The following is a 23,458-nucleotide window of genomic DNA, read 5'->3' on the forward strand; positions in this document are numbered from 1 at the left end:
TGTACATGAACTGATAGCCAACAAGGTGCATAGCACCAAGTTGGCTATAAGCCATGTATGACAAGATTGAGTGGAATAACTGTTTTATTCTATCCACATTCACTGGATTTTGAGAAAAAGAGTGTTCTTATTTTTATTGTTTTGCAAATTCAATAAATAAAAACTTTATACAAAATGTCCGACAAAATCATTTCCACTTAGGATATAAACAAACCGGTGAAATGACAGGAGCAATTTGTGAAAAATGCTCTAATAATTATTATTATTGAAAAATAAAAAAGATATGTTTTTACCATCAAATACTTTTAGTCCATATTTTCTTGCCTTTTTTTTTTTTTTTAATTTTTTTTGGAGTTTTTTTTCGAGCAGTTTTTATTTCGTCCTCGGTTGGTTTAGCAACATGCGCCGCCATTTTCTTCTTCTTCTTTAGTTTTTTTTTTTTTTTGCTGGTCTTACCGCCACCAACTGGGCTGGAGTGTGGAACAGGCGATATTGGGGGGGGGGACGACCTATAATCTTTTAGCTATTTCTGTTTCTTTTAAATACTTGATAAAGTGATATATCTGACTAAATGCGCTTCACCATTTTGTTTTTTCTCTCCTCACGGTATATGAGCTGATATCCTAGTTGTAGGGTAGCCAATCAGAGCATGTGATTGCTAATATCCAGTGAGTATGGCTAGAATAAAAACACATAACTTTTATAACTTTTTAACTGAAAGCACAAAAAGACAACCTGCTATCATATCCTCTATGAAATTCATTTGAATTTTAATTACTGAAAAAAGTAGCATTCAAATACATCTGGATTTTAATGAGTTTATAAGAAGATTGAGCATTATCATTTGTGCTAAGCTATTTGTTATTATTGTAAACCATAGAAAGTGAACATTGGGTTGCAAAGAAAAATCACAGGAAGGCAATATCAACATTCCATATGGAACATTAATCTGCTTCTTCTTCTTCTTTTGGCTGTTCCCATTAGGGGTCACCACAGCGGATAATGTCCCTCCATCTCCTCCTGTCCTCCGTATCTTTTTCTGTACCACCAACCGTCCTCATGTCCTCTTTCACCACAACCATAAATCTCATCTTTGGTCTTCCTCTTTTCCTTCTACCCAGTAACTCCATCTCCAGCATTCTTTTCCCCCGTATGGAAGATTAATCATTTATTTTAATTTATTTACCCCCAGGCTATCCATGATTCATGTAAAAAAGGTGGATTTTATGATTTGTTTTCCACATTGATTAGTTTATGGTGCCATGGGAAGGAGAACAGAGTGGGGGTGAGCCAGTAGAAAGAGCAGGTCAACCTGCTACACCTGTATGGGCATATGTCAGCTCACCTACCCATCTTCCTCCCATCATTTGATGAGTCTAAAGCTGGACAGGTGTAAAGAACAGGATAAGTCAAAGCTGGAGTTTAGACAGGGATTATTTTCCTTTGCTAAATCTTACTTGGAGTTTGAGTTAGGACTATTGGTCTTTTGATTTTCAGGTATACACAAAGCTGTTTTGTCTCTAGAATTTAGCTGGGGTATAAATGGTGGCTGTTTGATTTTTAGTATTGTGTTTTTTTAAGTGCATCTGACTCATGAAAATATTTAAGGACACCTCATTAGCAGTGTACCTTAGACTCATCAGGTGTTTCGGGGGTGTTTGTCGAGGCAGCCAGACATAAGTTAATCACTCTTCAGCTTGTGTCCCATGTCCAATCGGATGGTGTTTATTTATTTATTTATTTATTATTTACCTTTTACCTATCATTAACATTACATTACATCACATTATGGGCATTTAGGAGACACTCTTATCCCGAGTGACATACAACATACCCAGAGCAGCCCAGGGAGCAGTTAAAGGTTAGGTGCCTTACTCAAGGCCACTTTAGCCATTCCTGCTGGTCCAAGGAATTGAACCAGCGACCTTTTGGTCCCAAAACTGCTTCTTTAACTTTTCGCTCATGACTTCTCCCATTTTTAATGTTTCATTTTTACATTTAAATGTTTAATTTTTACATTTATGCTGCCTCAACACATTTAGTCTTTCCATTCGCTATATTTTCACTGCATAGGATATACTGTATAATAACACAGCTGTAGACCCTACATACCGTAGCACATAGAAGACTACTTGAGTTTCACTCACTGAAAAAGTGACTCAGTTAGTCTCTACTCACATCATATATGACTTTTAAGACACTTTGTCTTCTAAATGTAATTTACAGCATGATAAATAATTGGGGAAAAATATGAAAATAAAGCATGCCAGAAATGACATGAATTTATTCAGACCCCTTACTATAGCCAGGGGGTTTTAGCCAAAAGTGTTCCTCTACACTGTAAAACATTTCAAATTGGTTTAACTTGGAAATGCAAGTTAACTCAATTTGATGATTATCTTTGTTTCAACTCCGAAAAAGTCTTAGTTAGTCAAGACAACTACGTAATTCAAGTCTAAACTTTGAAAACTTGGACAGATTAGTTCAAATTAAAACACTTTTCAGAGCTCATTGAGTTAAAGAGAAAAAGTACGGTAAGTGGACATAACTAAACAAGGCTGAAATTATTTACAGTGTAGCAGTAAACCATGAACTTTTAAACATTTTGCCTGTGAATATGTAAATATTCTGACATTTCGAACAGCATTCTAATGATTTGCTCTTCTCTTCTTTTGCTCTTCGAATGATTTAAGCACTTTTGAACATGCTCAATATATGAAAAGAGTGCAATATTAAATGTGGCATATAAATAAATAAATTTGCTCTAAAGTTTGTTGAGACCTGGCTGTATCATTTTAAAGCATATACGCAGAGCCATGGCCTCACTTTCATTTATAAATGCCTTGAGACCTCAAGAATGGCACAGGAATAGTTTTAAGCGTTAACAATAAATATAATATAGTCATTTTTACGATTAAAGGAAAACTCCGGAGTGAAATGCTTTCTAGGTCTATTTTCACATTATTGAGAGTGCATACGTTGAGTTGCTACCACAATCACGTCACTCGGATGTGTTTTGAGAAAATTCGTTTTTTGCGATTTCAACCGGAAAGCGCTAACACGGCAGTGCGCGGGGCATGTCTTTTTTAAAAGTCAACTTTTGCGGCCTTTCCCCTGAAGATGGTGTCTGGAGAAGAACGACTTCAGGTAAGGTCACTGGCTTTGTATTTACTCTTCTACACACTCTGTCCGTGCACTTGCAGAGCTCGGGACACTTCGTTTTGTTTGTAGGAACCCTCTACTCACTTCCACAGAACTGTCATGTTGTTTTGAGCTTTGCAATGGTTTTAAAACTAGCATTTTGTATCGGCAAAAAGACATGCCCCTCGCATTGCCGTGTTAGCGCTTTCTGGTTGAAATCGCAAAAAACGGATTTTCTCAAAACACATCCGATTGACGTGATTGTGGTAGCAACTCAACGTATGCACTCCCAATAATGCGAAAATAGACCTAGAAAGCATTTCACTCCGGAGTATTCATTTAAAATGATTAATATAGGTAGCAGTCTGAGTGAATGACCTTGACGTCCGTAAAGTCACAGCAGGAAGTCTATCGGTCTCATCGCCATTTCCACTATACTAAAACACAGCTGACTGCAACTCTGATCCTCCATTTTGAGCTAATTTTGATTGATTGATTGATTACTTTATTCTGAACAATAAAGAAGAAAGATATAAAAATTAAAATTTAAATAAAAAATGCAATAATCAAAACATCGTCATAAACAAACAGAATAGCGTAGCCACAAGGCAATAACATAACAATGTTCAGAAAGGATTAGGAAGAAGTAATAACTTATCCAATCCTAACCCTCTATACCACCGCTAATCAAATGTCACTTTCCACCATAATAAACTATATATACAAAAGAAAACAAAAGCAATAAACAAAAAAGAAAACATACCAACATACCAAAACATACCGACATGGTATAATATCGACCAAATCAAATCATATATACAGATACTTATGTTATGCATATAGACACACATACAATACATATATACAGTACATACATATACACATACCTATAGGTATACACTAAATACAAGAAGACCAGTCACAGACTTACTCTCAATTTCATCATCACCTATATAGTCTGCCTGTCCTCATTCTCATATATTTTTAGGAACATGTTTTTATATAATTTTTTAAACAGTTTTATGTTGGTGCTAGGCGGCACGGTGGTGTAGTGGTTAGCGCTGTCGCCTCACAGCAAGAAGGTCCTGGGTTCGAGCCCCGTGGCCGGCGAGGGCCTTTCTGTGCGGAGTTTGCATGTTCTCCCCGTGTCCGCGTGGGTTTCCTCCGGGTGCTCCGGTTTCCCCCACAGTCCAAAGACATGCAGGTTAGGTTAACTGGTGACTCTAAATTGAGCGTAGGTGTGAATGTGAGTGTGAATGGTTGTCTGTGTCTATGTGTCAGCCCTGTGATGACCTGGCGACTTGTCCAGGGTGTACCCTGCCTTTCGCCCATAGTCAGCTGGGATAGGCTCCAGCTTGCCTGCGACCCTGTAGAAGGATAAAGCGGCTAGAGATAATGAGATGAGATGAGATGTTGGTGCTATTTTTGAGTTCATTTTCCAGACCATTCCACAATTTCACCCCACAGACTGTTATGCACATACTTTTCAGAGTTGTTCTAACATTTACTCTCTTAAAATTCATTTCCCCTCTCAGGTTATACCCACCCTGCCTTTCCATGAACATATTTTGTACCTCACCCGGAAGAAGGTTATGTCTTGCTTTATACATAATTTGTGCAGTCTTGTGTTTAACCAGATCCGTGAATTTCAGAGTGTGTGCTTTTACGAATAATGCGTTTGTATGCTCAAGATATCCCGTATTATTGACCATTCTTATTGCTCTTTTTTGTAATGTGCATAATGGCTGCAGGTTAGATTTGTAGGTATTACCCCATATCTCCACACAGTAGCTCAGATATGGAAGTATGAGTGCATTATACAGAGTATGTAGTGATTTATAGTCCAGAATGTGTCTTGATTTCCCCAAAATTGCAGTAATCTTTGCTATTTTTGCTTTAACATGATTAATATGTGGTTTCCAGCAGACTTTATGATCAACAATCACACCCAGAAATTTTATTTCATACACTCTTTCTATGGTTATGTTGTCAATTTTCAATTCATTTTCAATTCATCACCATGCCACGTAGATGTGTTGCTGGCGGGCGCAGCAACATGACAGAAGGTGGATTTATGTTGCATTCATGGCCCAAGAATGTTCAAACTGCAAAGATTTGAACGCGTTTTGCGAGAAGTTCATGGGCACATTGGGCGCCTATGAAGTGGTCTCTCCTCTGCTCCGCACATTTTACTGAAGACTCGTACGAGACCTCTGATCTGTTGAGGAGCGTTGGCTATAAGCCCGTACCGAAAGAGGGTGCAGTACCAACAATTAAAGGAAAAGAAAACTATAAGAAAAGTATTTATTTATTTATTTTTTAAAGGAAAGTGAGTTCAGTTGCACCAGTCCTCCTGGAGTGAGCCGAGGGTTGTTGCTAAATCCCAGGACGGAACGAGATGGGACATATCGCTTGGGCAATGACCTCCTCGCAGTTGTTGCTAAAACTGGTGACATCCCGTTCCGTCCTGGGTTTTCGTAATTGCCTGAGCCGAGCAGTAATGGCGGAGTACACAGTATGAAGAAAACAGTGAATGAGTGGAGCAGCTGTCTGATTTCTAAACTGGATATTGCTGCCATCTCACCCTTACATGGAAGAAGTAAATAAATGGAGAACTGAACGAACAACTGAAATTCAGATTGTTTCAAAACAATCAGCCACAAGATCGGCCTTCAAGGAGTGAGAACACAGATGAGTAAGCTCCAACTTTAATTTGGATAAAAAAAAACAACATGTTGTTTACCTGCATTTAGATTAATACATGTAACTTGTATTGTGTGTTTAAGTTACCGGTATAAGATGATTTAATTTGCTTCAGAATGTGATTGTCTCAGTTCATCTGATTATTTAATTAGCCTTTTACATTATCAGTGAAAATGCATGCATGTACATGTCTGTTGCATAAGTTATAACACCCATCCTGTTTTAATGAAAGTCAACCCACAATCACTGAAGTCAAATCAGTCTTAGTTGAGCAAGTCGGTAACGGTATTTCTTACTTTCACCATAAATTTTTTATTTATATGACTTTGGTCTAGAGGTGGCACAGTGGTGTAGTGGTTAGCGCTGTCGCCTCACAGCAAGAAGGCCCGGGTTCGAGCCCCGTGGCCGGCGAAGGCCTTTCTGTGCGGAGTTTGCATGTTCTCCAGGTGCTCCGGTTTCCCCCACAGTCCAAAGACATGCAGGTTAGGTTAACCGGTGACTCTAAATTGACCGTAGGTGTGAATGAGCGTGTGAATGGTTGTCTGTGTCTATGTGTCGTCCCTGTGATGACCTGGAGACTTACCCAGGGTGTACCCCGCCTTTCGCCCGTAGTCAGCTGGGATAGACTCCAGCTTGCCTGCGACCCTGTAGAACAGGATGAAGCGGCTACAGATAATGAGATGAGATGAGATATATATTTCCCCTTTTTAGCATAAGGGACAATTTTCAATTGGGGCGCGAGCCCTGTTATTGTCCCTTGCCACCATGTTTTGTTTTGTTTTTTCATTTGGTTGTATTTAATTCTGTTTTTATTGTAATTATTTATATTTTTGGGGCAAACTACAATAAACTAAACTAAACTAAATCCTTCCTGGCAGATCAAACCAATGTGTGTGTGAAAGTGCCAGGAGATGAATGGTTGTTTGTCTCTGTGTCAGCCCTGCGATAACCTGGTGACTTGTCTAGGGTGTACCCTGCCTTTCGCCCGTAGTCAGCTGGGATAGGCTCCAGCTTGCCTGCGACCCTGTAGAACAGGATAAAGCGGCTAGAGATAATGAGATGAGATGAGATGACTTTGGTCTATAGCTGTAAAAGGCCTCGGCCTTAAAACCGGTTCCAGCTGTGACGTCACGCACTCAGGGCTGGCTGGCTCAGCGGGGCAGCTCGAATGTCAACTTTGTGGTCGATTTTAAGTCTCAAAAATATATATATTTTTATTACCATTTATGCAGCATACAAGAGTCAAGGATGGAGATACTATCCACTCAGAAATTTATTTAAAAATAAAGGTTCTGCGTATTTCCTTTAAGAACACTGTGAGATCAGTACAGTTTCTGATTCACCACAATCACAATCACAAATCAGTGTATTGATTTATATTTTTGTCTAAATCCAATTGATCATTCTCATTCACAATTTTCTCATTTTTAATTTTCCCCCTGGCAGCACGGTGGTGTAGTGGTTAGCACTGTAGCCTCACAGCAAGAATATTCTGGGTTCGAGCCCAGTGGCTGATGGGGGCCTTTCTCTGTGGAGTTTGCATGTTCTCCTCGTGTCTGCGTGGGTTTCCTCTGGGTGCTCCGGTTTCCTCCACAGTCCAAAGACATGCAGGTTAGGCTAATTTGTGGCTCTAAATAGCCCCCAAGCATAACTACATCATCACTTATTTACCGCAATGCATTGTGGGGGATAGCTGGGGTCGGTAGTTGAGCGATATGACGGCTGTCAGGTTAATTTTACGTGAGAGCGATGTGAGAGGAGCGATTTTGCCGTGCTCTGTCGTGGAAGACAATGAAATTGGTGATTTAAAGAGGTGGATAACATGTCAAGGGTTTACAGCAGGAAAATCAGAATCCAAATCAAGCTTGGTGAGAAGGTAAGAGTCTAGACCGAGTCTACCACACTGTACAACAACAACAACATCAAATCTCAGAATGTCTTATTTCCGAGGACGTATATTGCAATAAAACTTGATATCAGGAAACATTACAAAAAAAAATCTTTGGAAACCCGCCGTGTCATCTCATTATCTCTAGCCGCTTTATCCTGTTCTACAGGGTCGCAGACAAGCTGGAGCCTATCCCAGCTGACTACAGGCGAAAGGCGGGGTACACCCTGGACAAATTGCCAGGTCATCACAGGGCTGACACATAGACACAGACAACCATTCACACTCACATTCACACCTACGCTCAATTTAGAGTCACCAGTTAACCTAACCTGCATGTCTTTGGACTGTGGGGGAAACCGGAGCACCCAGAGGAAACCCACGCGGACACGGGGAGAACATGCAAACTCCACACAGAAAGGCCCTCGCCGGCCACAGGGCTCGAACCCGGACCTTCTTGCTGTGAGGCGACAGCGCTAACCACTAAACCACCGTGCCACCCCCACTGTGTCATGTTCAGTATAAATGCATTTTCTTCAATAAATACTGCTAGTGAGGTACACTGAACATGATACATACCCAAAAGAGAACCCTTCGTAGTTTGGGAGTTTTATCGGTCCGAGCTGTGTGTTGTGGAGACACAGTAAGGCACACAGCAATTCACTTTAGGCATGGTTAAAATCAGTTAGACAGAACAATGCAGTGTTTATCAAAGAGGAAAGTAAACAATCTGGCAGAGCTAACCCCGGGTATCGCCCATAATGCATTGTGGTAAACAAGCGATGACGTAGTTATGGGTTAGGGTCATTGACGGTAGGTGTGAATGTAAGTGTGAATGGTTGTTTCTATGTGTCAGCCCTGTGATGATCTGGCGACTTGTCCGTGTACCCCGCCTCTCACCCATAGTCAGCTGGGATAGGCTCCTGCTTGCCCGTGACCCTACACAGGATAAGTGGTTATGGATAATGGATAAATAATTTTCCCCCTTCAACAGAATTGGCATGATCTAAGTGATCAGTCTTGTCCACTCATAAAAATCAATGTAGTAAAGGGGCATGTTGAATATGTTTAATGAACAAAGAGTTTCACGCTGGGCGGCATGGTGGTGTAGTGGTTAGCACTGTCGCCTCACAGCAAGAAGGTCCGGGTTCGAGCCCCGTGGCCGGCGAGGGCCCTTCTGTGCGGAGTTTGCATGTTCTCCCCGTGTCCGCGTGGGTTTCCTCCGGGTGCTCCGGTTTCCCCCACAGTCCAAAGACATGCAGGTTAGGTTAACTGGTGACTCTAAATTGACCGTAGGTGTGAATGTGAGTGTGAATGGTTGTCTGTGTCTATGTGTCAGCCCTGTGATGACCTGGCAACTTGTCCAGGGTGTACCCCGCCTTTCGCCCGTAGTCAGCTGGGATAGGCTCCAGCTTGCCTGCGACCCTGTAGAAGGATAAAGCGGCTAGAGATAATGAGATGAGTTTCACGCTGCACAGTTATCAGCACAAACACAGCCACAAGTACAGAGTCTGGAGCTCCTCATGGTGATTAGCCTCAGTGTTCTCCTGTTCTTCCATTCTGAGCTTCCTGCCCTTCCCATGGCATCTGCCCTCTTTAGCTCTGGCAGGACAATCTTGTGAAGAGTTCAGACCAGTTAACCAGAGCAACTCCACTTGGATTTCTGCAAATGTGGTTTGGGAAAACTATCTTAAGCTTTCAAATAGCTACAGTGTTCACTGGTACCAACTCGGTTTTTAATCCTGGCTACTTGCAAATTTGTAGAAAAATGAACAAGGCAGTGTCTATGTTTATACGCAACCTAATAATCAATCAATCAATCAATCAATCAATCAATCAATCAATCAATCAATCAATCAATCAATCAATCAATCAATCGGACTAATAACTGAATTGAAAAAAAATTATCACATATATTTAACCCAGTAATTTCAAAGAAATTTGTATTCAGTAATCCATTAAAGAGAATAAACGACACGTAAACTATACCATTAGTCCTTTCTTATTATAAATACACAGGTGATTATAAAAAATCACGCATGCTGATTGGTTGAGAAATTCAGACTATTTCTCGATAATCACCACAAGTGACACGGCAAAATGGCTGCCACCATGAGTTTGTCACTGTAAGTGAGGAAGAATTACAAATTATGAAAGAAAACGCTCTTCCTAAAAGCGCTAAAGATGCTAAGAAGTTTGGTCTAAAACTATTCAAAGGTAAGGTGGAATTGCGATTTATTTTACTGATTTCAAAACAAAGTATTTTATGCGGGGTGGCACGGTGGTGTAGTGGTTAGCGCTGTCGCCTCACAGCAAGAAGGTCCGGGTTCGAGCCCCATGGCCGACGAGGGCCTTTCTGTGCGGAGTTTGCATGTTCTCCCCGTGTCCGCGTGGGTTTCCTCCGGGTGCTCCGGTTTCCCCCACAGTCCAAAGACATGCAGGTTAGGTTAACTGGTGGCTCTAAATTGACCGTAGGTGTGAATGTGAGTGTGAATGGTTGTCTGTGTCTATGTGTCAGCCCTGTGATGACCTGGCGACTTGTCCAGGGTGTACCCCGCCTCTCGCCCGTAGTCAGCTGGGATAGGCTCCAGCTTGCCTGTGACCCTGTAGAACAGGATAAAGCAGCTAGAGATGATGAGATGAGATGAGTATTTTATGTGACTTGGTGTAGATAAGTGACACAAGTCTGTGCCATGCCGGTATTACCCCAGATAGCATTACAGTCCGCGGCTGATGTTCTAAGGTCCGCATTGGCTCCGTCTGACAGGCCAACCCTTTCCCCGGATCAGCGTTGGATGTGAGCAGAATGATACGGTTTTTATGCTCTTCAACAGACACCAACAATTTCTTCAACAGTTTCAAAAGAGCGGGTGCGCTCTTCAACAGACACAACAATTTCTTCAACAGTTTCAAAAGCGCGGGCGTGCTCTTCAATAGTTTCAACAGACACCACTTCAGTCCAGTCCACTCGCTGTATGCAGCGCTTGGCAGACTTTTTCGGTAAGTGCCTTTTCGACATTAAGTTGTTTTATGATACGATTCTTTTGGATGAATAACCATAGTATTTTAAGTTATAAGTTAAGTTATTTTGTGTGTGAGGCTGTTTTGGCATGGCTGGGATTATTTTTCCACACAGTTTATTTTGTTAATGTGTTTTTATATTAACACAGTACAGTTGTGGTTATTCATCTCATCTCATCTCATAATCTCTAGCTTCTTTATCCTTCTACAGGGTCGCAGGCAAGCTGGAGCCTATCCCAGCTGACTATGGGCGAAAGGCGGGGTACACCCTGGACAAGTCGCCAGGTCATCACAGGGCTGACACATAGACACAGACAACCATTCACACTCACATTCACACCTACGGTCAATTTAGAGTCACCAGTTAACCTAACCTGCATGTCTTTGGACTGTGGGGGAAACCGGAGCACCCGGAGGAAACCCACGCGGACACGGGGAGAACATGCAAACTCCGCACAGAAAGGCCCTCGCCGGCCCCGGGGCTCGAACCCAGGACCTTCTTGCTGTGAGGCGACAGCGCTAAAGTTGTGGTTATTGCTTAAATATAAAACAGTAGTGTTGTCGACACTGTGTGTTTAGACAAGTTCCTGTATGTATGATATTAAAGTAAATTGCTGATAATTGGATGAAAAAAGGCCGATTCCACCGCATTAGCTGTCGGACTGGAGCTAAGGCTGAGTAGCATTAGGCTAACATCACCGACTCTGCACAGTTAGCAATGTTAGCCGAATGACTGAAATTGATTACTAAAATAATCAATGGTTTCAGCTCTAATTACCAGAAGTTTTGGTTAAATCATTTACACCAATCATGTAGGGAAGGATTGCTGGATATACTTGTGTTTGAATCATGCAATTTTGAGAACTGATAAATGTTTTTCATCTTCAGGTACAAGGGGTTGAGCATGAGGCTAATGATGACGTGTGATTGTAGAGAGGGGTGCTCTCTGAGGGCGCAATCACACCGGGAAGTTTGGTCAGTTTCCTCCATTGGTTTGGTTCGTTTGTAGTGGTGTGATTGCTGATTAAATCACATGTGTGAAGACTTTGTACCAATAACATACACTGCCATTTTCTTTCTTTTTTTTTAACCCAATTTTTAAAGCCATGGTTCACTTGACATGCTGGGCCTGTGTGAACTTCAGGACATTTTGCTGTGAAAGCAACCTCTCTTACCTCAGCGACAGCATGCATAAGGTTCACTTTACAAGCCTGGACCGTGAACTTGAGTACATTTTGGTGTGAAAGCCATCTGTTTTATATCCATGTTTTACTTGTATGGTGTTTATAATGCAGTTCAGCACTCAATCCATGTTTTACATATATGGTGATGTATATGATGCAGTTCAGCACTTTGAACATTGTTGACATTGTTTAACTTTTTTTTGCACTGTTCATTATTGCGCTGTGCCAGAAATTTTGTGAGCTGATACCAATTACCAATGTGAAAATAGCTGATCTACAAAGTCACGTGTTCACATGTCAATAAAAGCACTTTGTGATCGAAGATTTTTCTTAACATTTGTCTTATTAATGCTAATGAAGCAAACTTGGGGATTGGCGGTTCACCTCAGACGGTTGTTGTACATATCAGGACTACATCCGGCCATGATCCAACTCACATCCATACCTGATTTGGGCAGTGCAGAGACAGGTTTTTAGTGATCCGTGCCAGACATGGCCCACATCCGTTCCAGATCCAAAAATTGTATCTGTGCCGGATACGGGGCGGAGAGCAAAAGTTATGTGGGACGGATCCATTTGCTGTATTCAGACTGGACTTTGGGGTACATCCGGTGCTGATCCAGCTCAGATCAAATTGCTATCTGGGACATGTGCATGACACTTTTGAAGATTGAAATAAATACATTTTTAAATAAATTTTTTAAAAAACAATCACCTCTGTATTTATACTAAAACAATTATTTGACTTGACTTGACTTGATTATCACCTCTAGTTACAACATGTCTTAACATATATTTTATTCCTCTTTTATATAACACTTAGCTCCGGTCCACAAGTTTGATTTGATGAGCTGCTCTCCAAGAGTGCCTACAGTATATTTAGTATAACCACACTGGGACGGTTCACTATTTGTATCACTTTGCTTGTTTGTCTTTGCCACATAAAATTCCAATTTTAGCAACAGTTCCACTGAAACTGTAACTACAGTAGAGTTAGCAACACCATCAGTGGACATGGGGAAAAATACATCTTCATGAATATAACTTATGACTTAAAATATGAAAGTTGGTCAGATGAAGATGAAAAGGAAGAAAAAAAAGTCAATTTCACTCGATGGACTTTTAATGAGAATGAACAAATCATTGTGAGCTAGCTAGCCAGTTAGCCAGCTAACCAATGAACTATCAGTGAGTGTGGCTTGTTTACGAGTGTTGGCTTGTGTAGGATCAATTTCTGTTTACAGAGTTAAATTAAATGAATTATTTGGTGATATTGTGTCCAAAATATAATCCATCTATCTATCCATTAACCATAACCGCTTATCCTGTACAGGGTCGCAGGCATGCTGGAGCCTATCCCAGCTGACTATGGGTGAGAGGCGGGGTACACCCTGGACAAGTCACCAGGTCATTGCAGGGCTGACACATAGAGACAAACAACCATTCACACTCACATTCACACCTACGGTCAATTTAGAGCCACCAATTAGCCTAACCTGCATACCTTTTGGGGAACTGGAGCACCCGGAAGAAACCCACACAGACACGGGGAGAACATGCAAACTCCACACAGAAAGGCCCTCATCAGCCACTGGGCTCGAACCCAGAATGTTCTTGCTGTGATGCAACAGTGCTAACCACTACACCACTGTGCCACCCCCCAAAATATCAGCTATTTGATATTACTTGATAAAACTGTTGTATAAAAGCAATATTACACTTACAATTGTGAGCAAGAGTGCAGGTATACTGTATAGTGGCCGACTTTCTGAAATTCGGCCAAAGGTAATCACAACCATGCCACCATTTAGTATATTTACGCTCTCACTCATGCAATATCACAGAAATTCACCAACAAATTTACCAAATTTTTTCTTAATTGGCATGATGACACGACACATTATAAGTTTATAGTTAGATTTAACATTGTAGAACCATCCACTGTTTTTCTCTCTCTTGAAATTAATAAAACAAAACAAAATGCAGCATATAACGACCAAGAAACCACAATGACCTCTGTCCTGAAAGCCTTTCCCATGGTGGAAAGCTGAATGTTCAAAAGTGCTGACACTGGAGACTCCTTTCATGAATGTTAGATAAACCCATGTCCTTACAGAAAAGTTCATCACATCATTTATTATATGTGATTTCTTTGTTAAATATCACTTTTCGTAAATGTGCTTATTGTTAGATTTAATGTAAGTGGAATTTCCACCATACAAATCCATGCGAAAGTTGTTACTATAGAAATGATAATGCGTTAGAACTAGCTTATTAATAGAAACCTGTCTGCTGCAGCAGAGCTGCTGTTATAGAAAATTAATCAACATATTTTCATCAATCAGATTCAAGACTTCAAGAGCACTGAGATATAAAGCAGGATAATGCAGAATAGAAGAACTTTTCAATCTTAAAATGAGTAAAATATCAAGAAATAGGCTTAATAATCATATATATATATATATATATATATATATATATATATATATATATATATATATATATATATATATATATATGGACATGAGTATTTTCCTGGGAAATATGGCACTTGTATTTTTCATACGCGCTCCATCCGGGACATGAAGAACCAAAACAAATTGTGACATAAATCTCTATATGTCACATGCGAGGAAATCAATGAATTGTTTTCATAAATTTGGGTAGTTTTTGTTTGTGAATGTGTCTATAGAATAGAAAGAAAATCACATGTTGGCTTGAAAATATGAAGTTTATCTTCTCGTGTTGAAAAACACATTTTTCATACAAAATGCATCGTGGATCTGAGTGACATATTTCCCAATATTTCACTCCAATGACGTCACTCGCAGTGTTTTCCTGGTGCCTAGACGCTCGTTGTCAAAATAGCGAACCGGTTCAAAATTAAAATTCTTTTGATTAATTTGCTTTTTTTTTGGTGGATGTTTCCATATAATATAAATAACATTACACGGTGGTGCGAAGATATGAAGTTTATCTTTTCGTGCTGAAAATATTTTCACTCTGTTGCTTCGCTCACTCGTGATATACAGTTGTGGTCAGAAGTTTACATACAGTGACATGAATGTCATATTGGATATGAATGTCATGGCAATATTTGGGCTTTCAATAATTTCTTTGAACTGTTCTTTATCTGTGGCAGAATGTACAGCATACATCTTTAATTAAAAAAAACAAGAATTTCGTGCACAAGTTTTAATTTTCTTTGGGTTTTCTGAAATCAACACAGGGTCAAAAATATACATACAGCACACCTAATATTTGGGTAAAATCTCTTTTCGTAAGAGTCACCTTGACCAAACATTTTTGTTTACCATGAACAACCTTCTAGCAGAATTCTGGTTGGATATTTCACGACTCTTCATGGTAGAATTGGTATAATTTATTTAAATTTGTTTTTTTTTTCTTGGTATGGACTCGACTTATAAGCACGGTCCATATATTTTCAATAGGGTTGAAGTCAGAACTTGTTTTAAGCTTAATGTCAACCCTGTGTTGAATTAAAAAAAAAACAAAGAAACTTAAAACTTGTGCACCAAATTCTAGTGTATTTTTTTAATTAAAGATGTATGCTGTACATTCTGTCACAGAAAAAGAACAGTTCAAAGAAATTACTGAAAGCCCAAATATTGCCATGACATTCATATCCAAGATGACATTCATGTCACTGTATGTAAACTTCTGACCACAACTGTATGTACATTCACCACTCGAAGATAAACTTCACATCTTCGCGCAACTGTGTAATATCCTCTATATTATTATTATTATTATTATTATCGTCCCATATTGAGAAAGATGACATAAAGTTGCCTATATTTTGGATACTGATATATTAAACAGGAGTATAAAACCTGTTTAAAACACAATGGATGAGATAAACTAAGGAAATAATATCCATACTTGTTACGCGACATTGTCTGACAAACAATTTACATGATTAACATCATATGATACAGAAGGAAAGCTTGGGGTAACTTTTCATATGGCTTTATAAGTATGAATTCAACCACATCATTAATTTTTTTATGATTTTGTTTTATGATCAGTTCTCAAAGTGGGGTCCATGGTGCATAGCCAGTAGGTCTGTTATTTTGTTTATGTAGTTACAGTGAATTGAACAGGTTTAAGCCAAGTCTTACTAGGTTCAGAAGGAAGTAGGCTTATAAACAATGTCAGCGTGGATGCAATGTGCTTTGCTGGTCGACATTGAGGAATAAAAAGCTCTATGGCTCTAATGAATAGACAAAATATTATCGCACATGTTTAAATAATGTTCATAAAATAAATATATACCGTACTGAGAGGATCAGTGTAATTTATCTTACCGTTAAAGACCTGAAGAAAAAATAAAAGAAGTTTGACAACCACCCCTGCTCTAACACACCTAACAAGCTTCTTGTTGCTATGGCAACATCAGCATGAAATGTTGCTCCTTGCATGTGTATAAATTTGGTATAGATTAACAGGAATGTAAATATAGGTTTAGCACAGGTTGCTGGGTTTAGGCCACTCATTTGGGAAAAGCAAGTGGAATTAAATCAGTCATTCAGATTGATGCAAAAACATTGTGTTTGTAAAGCTGGTAATGGGGTTTTTTTGGGGGAAAAAATGGTTGGTTTAACCTCCTAGGGCTTAGCGGTCACATGCGTGGACAGCACTTTATGGAAATTCGGAACAAGAATCCACATATGTGGACATACTTTTTCTCTAAAAGTACATCTTATCAAAAGATGATGCTTAGTTTTTATTCTAATCAGGTTCTAATAAGCCCAAATAGCAAAGAGAAATAAAAAAAAATGCATGTAAAAAAAACAGCTTGGGCTTAGGAGGTTAAAAAGCTAGTAATTTTTTTTTTTTTGGAAAAAAATGGTCAGTTTGCTGGTTAACACATGAATTCAGTTAATTCATGTATTAAGTAACTCACTAACTAACTAACTCAGTTAATTAATGTATTAACTAACTCATATGAAATCCAGTGAACTCTCTCAGGCTGATCCGTACGAACACTGTGTGGATCAGATTGTTTTGGCACAGACTGGAGAACAAAGTGCCTGAAAAGTTTTGAGCTGCTCTTTGTGCAGTGTGTTTCTTAAAGCCGAGCCAGGACGTCACTTCCTATTTGTCTGTCCCTTCATCTGTAATTCAGCCTTGAGAATGCCTGGATTTTCTACAAAGCTTGGAGGCTCTTCACTGTGCTGTGCTTTGTTGTATGCTTCCTCTCCAGCCATAATAGTCCATATAAATGAAACATTTATTTCATATCTCCTTACATCAAACATCCCTCCTCACTGTGGCTAATTAGCCCGGTCCAGCAGGTATTAATGGAAGCTTTGTTAAGCGCTGTCATAATGTGGCTCTCTCACTGATGAGGAGTTTCATCAGAATTATGAGGGACAATTCAGTTCAACAGCCATGTAGAGTTTTTTCTGTATTCTCCCATAGTTACAGCAAAGCACGCACACACACACACACACACACACACACACACACACACACACACACACACGCTCACACCTGCCCACACACATATCAAAAATATGAAATGAGGTAATTGCATGTAACAGCACAGGATGTGCCACACAACCAGAGCAAAGCGATGCCACTTTATGTGTTTAGGGTTCATTGTGATCCGGCATAGAAAACGCTGCGTCTGGAGCTTGAAATGCAGAGAGAGAACACAACAAAAACAAAGAGAATGAAAAAGACTCCTTTTTTTTTGTTTGTTATTCAGACATGGAGATGAATCAGAGCAGGCTGATTTCAGAGGAGCAGCATCTTCTTCAGCAAGACAGTGAATCAGGAATCACAAGGCCACCCGCGGAACAGAGGAGGACAAATGCTGATGATTCAGTCTGGACGTCACACATTCATTGAAATGATTAAGTGCTGATATTTGTTTGGGACTTTTATAAACCTCACATCAGTGGTTTAATTTCAATTTTGACAGGAAGACACATGGGACCAAATTATATTTGAAACAATGAATATTGCCAAGATGAGTTTCATTCAATCATCTTCTGGAGCTGCTTTATCCTGGTCAGGGTCATGGAGGATATTCCGGGAATACTGAGCATGAGGAATGAGGAATACTCCAGTCCATTGCACTACACAAAACACACACACACAGACACACACACTTTTGTCTCACTATCCTTGTGAGGACCTTCCATTGAATTAATACCTAACCCTAACACGCACCTTAACCTCAGTAATGAAAAGGAAACTTTTTGGTGCTCTTATTTTTTTAAAATATATTTTTGTTAAAACAACAACAACAACAACAACAACAATTTAATTGTGGGGACCATCCAAATATCCCCACAAGGTTGAAATTGTCAGATTTTACTATCCTTGTGGGGATATTTGTTTCTCAGTAGTTTATAAACACACACACACACACACACACACACACACACACACACACACACACACACACACTTTTGTCTCACTATCCTTGTGAGGACCTTCCATTGATACCTAAACCTAACACTAACTTTAACTTCAGTAATGAAAATGAAACTTTTTGGCTCTTTTATTATTATTATTATTATTATTATTATTATTATTATTATTGTTGTTGTTGTTGTTAAAACAACAACAATTTCCTTGTGGGGGCCATCCAAATGTCCCCACAAGGTTGAAATGGTCAGATTTTCTATCCTTGTGGGGACATTTGTTCATCAGTAATATATTAAAACATGAAAACACACACACACACACACACACACACACACACACACACACACACTTGTCTCACTATTTTTGTGAGGACCTTCCATGGAATTGATACCTAAACTTAATGCGAACCTTAACCTCAGTAATGAAAAAGAAAATTTTGGTGCTCTTATTTTTTATATTTTTGTTAAAATAACAACGACAACAACAACAACAACAACAACAACAACAACAATTTCATTGTGGGGACCATCCAAATGTGCCCACAGGGTTGAAATTGTCAAATTTTAGTATCCTTGTGAGGACATTTGTTCCTCAGTAGTATAGAAAAACATGAACACACACACACACACACACACACACACACACACACACACACACACACACACACACACACACACACACCCCTATGGACAACTTATTAGCACCAGCCCACCTAAAGGAATGTTTTATGTAGATTGGTGGAAACCAGAGATCCCAAAGGAATCCCATGTGAACATTAGGAGAACGTACAAAATTCCACACAGACAGTGATCCAAGCTCAGAATCAGGGATCCACTGTACCTCCATGCCCTTCAGCTTCAGTATTGCCACTCCAGTTGTAGGCAACCCTGTCATTCACTGAATATCTCATCTCATTATCTGTAGCCACTTTATCACTAGGAAAATAGAATACCTACAGTATTACATTACAAGCATTTAGCAGAGGCTTTTATCCAGAGCAACATACAACAAGACCCTGACATAGGTCACAGCAGTGGCAGCAGTTTGGGATTAGGTGCCTTGCTCAAGGGCACTTCAGCCATTCTTGCTGGTTCAGGGAATTGAACTGGTAACCCTTTGGTCCCAAAGCTGTGTCTCTAACCATCAGGCCATGGCTTCCTGCATAGTAGACCATAGGCTAGTCCTAGTCATTTTCCCTGCACTCGGACAAAAAGATGCAAAATGTATAAATTACCTAAAGTTGCATCTGAACTCTATTTTTTTTAAACAACAGTAATTGATTTAATGATGGACAGCATACACTCTCAGAAAATAAAGTACATTATTACACCTTTCGGGGTACAACAGCTTGTCACTGGGGCAGTACCCTCTAAGCTACCGGTACTTATTTGTACAATTTGTAGACTGTGTGGAAACATAGATGTACCATTTTGACTGCAAAAAGGGACACGTAGTTACTTTGAGGTCCAATAATGAGCCCTGGGGGGTACATTAGTGTAGACTGTACCCTGGGAGACAGAAATGGACTCTTCCTGTACCCCTATTCCTCACAGTGTCGAGATGCAGCAGGCAGCATTCCCGCCTCCCAGCTCCAGGGTCCTTGGTTCCATCCTGAGTTCAGGTAGAGCCTGTGTGGAGTTTGTTGTACATTTCTTCAAGTCTCTCCAGTTTCCACCCACCTCCCATAAACATGCCAGTAAGTAGATTGGCGACTTTAAATTGTCTCTCGGTGTGAATGCGTCTGCATTGGCATTCCATTCAGGGTATAATCCTGCTTCTCAATCAGAGTTCACTCAGAGAGATAGATGCTGGATCCACTGTAGCCCTGAATAAGCTGTGGGGGCTTTAAGCAGCTCTTTTAGTAGTAGACTGCTACACCCACGGTGTATGAAGGAGAGGTACCGCAGGTCATTCATACCTACTGCTGTCAGACTGTATAACACCCACAACTTGTAACGTAGCACCAATAACCTGTTTGTCGTTATATTTGCACTACTTCACCACTACTACCTCTGCCATCTCTCATCGATGCAATTATGTGCAATAATATAGGCCCTAAACTATTTTATGCATATATATATATATATATATATATATATATATATATATATATATATATATATATATATATATGTGTGTGTGTGTGTGTGTGTGTGTGTATATACACTACCGTTCAAAAGAGTTTGGGGTCACTTTGAAATGTCCTTATTTTTGAAAGAAAAGCACTGTTCTTTTCAATGAAGATCACTTTAAACTAATCAGAAATCCACTCTATACATTGCTAATGTGGTAAATGACTATTCTAGCTGCAAATGTGTGGTTTTTGGTGCAATATCTCCATAGGTGTATAGAGGCCCATTTCCAGCAACTCTCACTCCAGTGTTCTAATGGTACAATGTGTTTGCTCATTGCCCCAGAAGGCTAATGGATGATTAGAAAACCCTTGTACAATCATGTTAGCACAGCTGAAAACAGTTGAGCTCTTTAGAGAAGCTATAAAACTGACCTTCCTTTGAGCAGATTGAGTTTCTGGAGCATCACATTTGTGGGGTCGATTAAATGCTCAAAATGGCCAGAAAAATGTCTTGACTATATTTTCTATTCATTTTACAACTTATGGTGGGAAATAAAAGTGTGACTTTTCATGGAAAACACAAAATTGTCTGGGTGACCCCAAACTTTTGAACGGTAGTGTACTGTATATACACACAGAGTCTACCTGTAATGTGCAATTTTTCCGAGCCTCTAAATAAGGCAATTTTTCTATACATTTTCACGGTAGATAATGCAAATAGCCAGGTCATCACAGGGCTGACACATAGACACAGACAACCATTCACACTCACATTCACACCTACGCTCAATTTAGAGTCACCAGTTAACCTAACCTGCATGTCTTTGGACTGTGGGGGAAACCGGAGCACCCGGAGGAAACCCACGCGGACACGGGGAGAACATGCAAACTCCACACAGAAAGGCCCTCGCCGGCCACGGGGCTCGAACCCGGACCTTCTTGCTGTGAGGCGACAGCGCTAACCACTACACCACCGTGCCACCTGAATGAATAAATGTTTTCATTAAATGTTACAACCAAATACCAACCAAAAACATAACATTAAAAAGTGAAAAGCGTAACAGGTATTTACTCTACACGATGTCAAATCTGCCTTACATTAACTAAACGATGTTAGCTATCCAATCACTATTAAATTGGATTTCCACACACACTCTTCAATCAGGGGCGGCATGGTGGTGTAGTGGTTAGCGCTGTCGCCTCACAGCAAGAAGGTCCGGGTTCGAGCCCCGGGGCCGGCGAGGGCCTTTCTGTGTGGAGTTTGCATGTTCTCCCCGTGTCCGCGTGGGTTTCCTCCGGGTGCTCCGGTTTCCCCCACAGTCCAAAGACATGCAGGTTAGGTTAACTGGTGACTCTAAATTGACCGTAGGTGTGAATGTGAGTGTGAATGGTTGTCTGTGTCTATGTGTCAGCCCTGTGATGACCTGGCGACTTGTCCGGGGTGTACCCCGCCTTTCGCCCGTGGTCAGCTGGGATGGGCTCCAGCTTGCCTGCGACCCTGTAGAAGGATAAAGCGGCTAGAGATAATGAGATGAGATGAGACACTTCAATCAGAACGTGATTAGATGCAATCGATCAGCAAGAGCACTTCTGGAGGTAGTGTGACTCACAACATTTTTATTCAAATCTCAGGCAGGTGTAAACACAACACGTATACTGTGCTTGCATCAGGTTATAACTTTCAGGAGAAATGTCCAACTCCAACTCCGAAAATAAGATCATGACAACCTCCTACACTCCACCTAGCGAGCTCGCATATTTACATACCGAGCAGAAGTAACAAAATCTGTTCATAGTGCAGGATGAGAAAAAGGTGTGAGATAGGAGCATTTGTTGTCGCACATAATATCAAGATACAGTTATTGTCAGTGCAAACAAATAAGGTTTTTTACGCTTCACCTATACAGTAGGTATAAAGGAAACATTAGAGGAGTAGTAAATCACACACTGAAGGTCAATATTAATTGAATATGCAGTGAATAAGCTTGAATGTTCACACTGCAATAGCAATCACAATATCTAATTTATGCAATTACTGTACAAATAACATCACAATGCTCAATTTTAATTAGTCAGTTTGTGTCTTCAAAAAAACCCCCCCAAAACTTCATGAAATACTGGCTGTAAACAAAGTCATAGTTGTAAATTCATTTATAAAGCCACAACACATACATGCACAGTGTAGGAGTCAAGGATTTGGTTCAGTTACCACAGCAACGATTGTAGCGCTCTGTATGGTTTCTCATGGTTTCGGTGAGTGAGACACCGTAGTGACACACGGTTCATCCTGAGTCATTCCAGATTGTCAAGCAGCCGTTAAAGGATTGCAGGATGATGAATGGATGATGATGCTTCTTCCAGTAGGAGGATCTGAAACTGCCTCCTGTCTGTGCATGATGAATAGTACATATGCTCACTGCATACACAATTCGTTTGAGTTCTACACACATCATGTCCTACTTTGAATAAATCACTCTTTAGATTCCACAGCTTAAGTGATTTTTTTTTTTTACCTTAAAACAACAAGATACATCGCAAAATGTAGGTGACAAACCTGAAAAAACGTAGGCGATGATTTCTTTGACTAGATTTAGTCCATTTTAAAATATGTGCGGTGGTTTGGGAAAATTCATCAGAAGTCATTGCTCAAACAGAATCAAAAGAAAAAAGAACAAAAAGGTGACAATTCGATTTTGGCTGATTTTTTTTTTCAGTCTATCATATTTTGAGAACTCAGCCTTTAACACTCAGAGGTCTATGCCTATTTTTCATGTCCTTGATACCTATGTTACCTATGACAGTCAATAAAAATGCCTACATTTCAAATACATGGGTGGTGTAATGGTTAGCACTGTCGCCTCACAGCAAGAATGGTAGAACAGGATAAAGCGGCTAGAGATAATGAGATGAGATATTTTGAGAACTCAACCTTTAACACTCAGAGGTCTATGCCTATTTTTCATGTCCTTGATACCTATGTTACCTATGACAGTCAATAAAAATGCCTACATTTCAAATACATGGGTGGTGTAGTGTGTAGCACTG

Source organism: Neoarius graeffei, chromosome 5, assembly GCF_027579695.1.
Source record: "Neoarius graeffei isolate fNeoGra1 chromosome 5, fNeoGra1.pri, whole genome shotgun sequence".
NCBI classification, from domain to species: Eukaryota; Metazoa; Chordata; class Actinopteri; order Siluriformes; family Ariidae; genus Neoarius; species Neoarius graeffei.